Source organism: Schistocerca piceifrons, chromosome 4 (assembly GCF_021461385.2).
Source record: "Schistocerca piceifrons isolate TAMUIC-IGC-003096 chromosome 4, iqSchPice1.1, whole genome shotgun sequence".
In the NCBI taxonomy this organism is placed as follows: domain Eukaryota; kingdom Metazoa; phylum Arthropoda; class Insecta; order Orthoptera; family Acrididae; genus Schistocerca; species Schistocerca piceifrons.
In genome coordinates this window covers 11,691,633-11,694,392 of record NC_060141.1, presented here as the reverse complement: position 1 = coordinate 11,694,392, position 2,760 = coordinate 11,691,633, and positions in this window count along the sequence as shown.

The window sequence follows — 2,760 nt, the reverse complement described above, 5'->3', positions numbered from 1 at the left end:
CAACTTTCGTTTATGTCGAACAGCTCCTTCTTGGTGTAGCGATTTTTTTCCCGTCAGTTTATTAGGTTCGTACGTAAGTTCGTAGCGTTTTTGTTTTGCATCATGGTATTCTGGTCGTTATGGGTTTATTTATCGATTGTCATTTATTATTTGTAGTTCATTGCTGCTGTTTGACTTTACAGACTGTCACTTACTTACTTGGAGATAGCGAGTGGATCTGTGGATGCTACAAAATGGGTTTCCAAGCGGAGATATCGAAACATTTCTGATATATTCTTCTGTTAAGCTCAACAGAGGGGTGACAGCAGCGGAGGCGACTAGGAAGTTCTTCACTTTGTATGGAGATAATGGAAATGGATGGAGCACAACAAGGAAATGGTTTTATCATTTTAAGGAGGATTATTTTGACACGACACTTAACGTTCAGTTAAACTTTCAGGCTTTAATGCAGATCATTTAAATGCGTTAACCCACAGCGATAGACGTCATTGGACTCGACAAATGGCAAATGTGATGCACTGTCATCGCTCCACTATCGTGCGACATTTTCATGCAACGGGAAGGTTCAAAAATCGGGTGTATGGGTACAGCACGCTCTAAGCCAAAAGTACAAAAATCACTTGGTGGCTATATGGGCATCTCCGCTTGCTCGTCAATGATTGACTTATGGGCAACACCAACAATTCCAATCCTGTATCGTTACTGACGACGAGAAATGGTTTCTTTATGACAACATAAGGAAAAGAAAGGAATGTTTGAGCCCAAACAAAGTATCAGTTCCTCGTACAAAGACGTGCACGCATCCACAAAAGGTAATGTTATGCATCTGGTAGAACGGCGACCATGTGGTATACTACTAATCGCTTCCCCGAGGTGTAACAATCACTGCTGATATTTACTGTCAACAACGGAGACGCTTTTCAGCCGCAGTTCCAGGACAACAACCAGGGTAACTGCTGGAACTGGTGCTATTCCGCGACAACGCCGCCCGCATTCTACCAGAATGACAGAAAAAACTCTAAGTAAGAGTGAAAATGGGAAGTAATTCTCCACGCACCACATTCACCTGATCTTGAACACTCAGATTATCATCTTTTCCACTCTCTACTGAACAACCTTCAAGGAACTTCCCGGATGAAAATTGGCTCCGAACATGGCTGGACGAGTTCTTCGCCTCAAAAGAACATGATTCCGTACAGTCGCGGAGTCGAAGATTTACCCCACGTTGGCAAACTGTTGTAAACATTGAAGGAGAATATATTATTGTTCAGAAAGTCTCTATTGTATGTATCTGTTGTGTTTAAACTTACGAAAGAACTCTGTGAACTTATACACCAACCCAGTTAATCTAGTTGATGTGCAAGGCATAGTTGAAACTAACAACCAATGGCACACGAATGTAGTTTTCGGACGCATTTAAAAAAAGTTCTTTGATATCACGTATCTACAGAGCTTTAACGCGGAGCAAATTCGTTTGTATTGATAACACCACGTACTATGTTCCTTGGATATCGATTCAATAAAGAAATATTTCCTGACGACTTCATTCGTTTCGTTTTATAGTATGAAGAAATTGCATACAAGTTTACTCTACGAATAATCTACGGTTAACTCTGTCTCTGAGCAAGCATGGGAAGTAGGAATCTGGTGCATTGGGTCTAGTCCCTACTTTACCGTCGCTTGTAGTCTTCACACCGCTGTTATCAACACGCATGAAGAAATTTCGCCTACATAAATCTAGATCTATATCTACGTAACCTACATACTTCACAAACCACTGCAAAATGCGTGACAGACGCAAGCCGTACCAATATTAGTTATTCTTCTTTACCAATATTAGCTATATTATTAGCTATATTACTCTTCTTTACCAATATTAGCTAACGTTCATGTTTTTGTAGTGTGCCTGGGGAAGAATATAAAGAAACTACACAGCCGAGACACTGCCTTAAGTGAACACTGAACATCCTAATGAGTGAAGAGGAGCAAATTTAACAATGCTCATTGACGCAAAGAGGAGCTTACGGAAACGGAATTTGTGAATTCATCAAAAGGTATGAGGAAAGATGGCGATGCGATAGTAACGGAGCTCAGCAAAGAGTGCAATTTACACATGTATTTGGTGACTAAAAGGATAGTTATACTCTAGATCTTTAGCAGTGAATCGGCTGTATTACAGATGATTTCTTATATACTTCCTCTAATAGCTTCTAATTTATTTGATTTCCCTCCTGTTTCCTTACTGTCGTAAACACTTGTAATTACAGATCTTCATTACCACCAGAATAAAAGTAGGGAAATTATTTATTTTTGCTCTTGAATAAATACATCTCCATTAATGAGTCAGATTTAGCCAATCTGGCTTCGACATTCAAGGAAACGTAAGAATCTAATTAAATCCCAAAGATAAACTTTTACGAGCAACGATAGCACAGCAGAGGCAGTGATAATGCCTTCTAGCACTTAAGCAGGGAATTTGAGGAGTTGCAATGAATTCTCTCGCAATTTAGGTGAAACGTTAACAGTGTGTAATTAATTACCGCATGCCATCTATTTTAACTTTTCCAACATAATTAAAACTGACTGATACTATCGCCGTTTTTCTTGAACATTGCAGTAAGCTTCTAAATACAGCGAGGTGACAAAACGTAATGGGATAGCGATATGCACATATACAGATCTCTGTAGTATCGCGTTCACAAGGTATGAAAGAGTAGTGCACTGAAGCGCTTTCATTTCTACCCGAATGATTCATGTGAA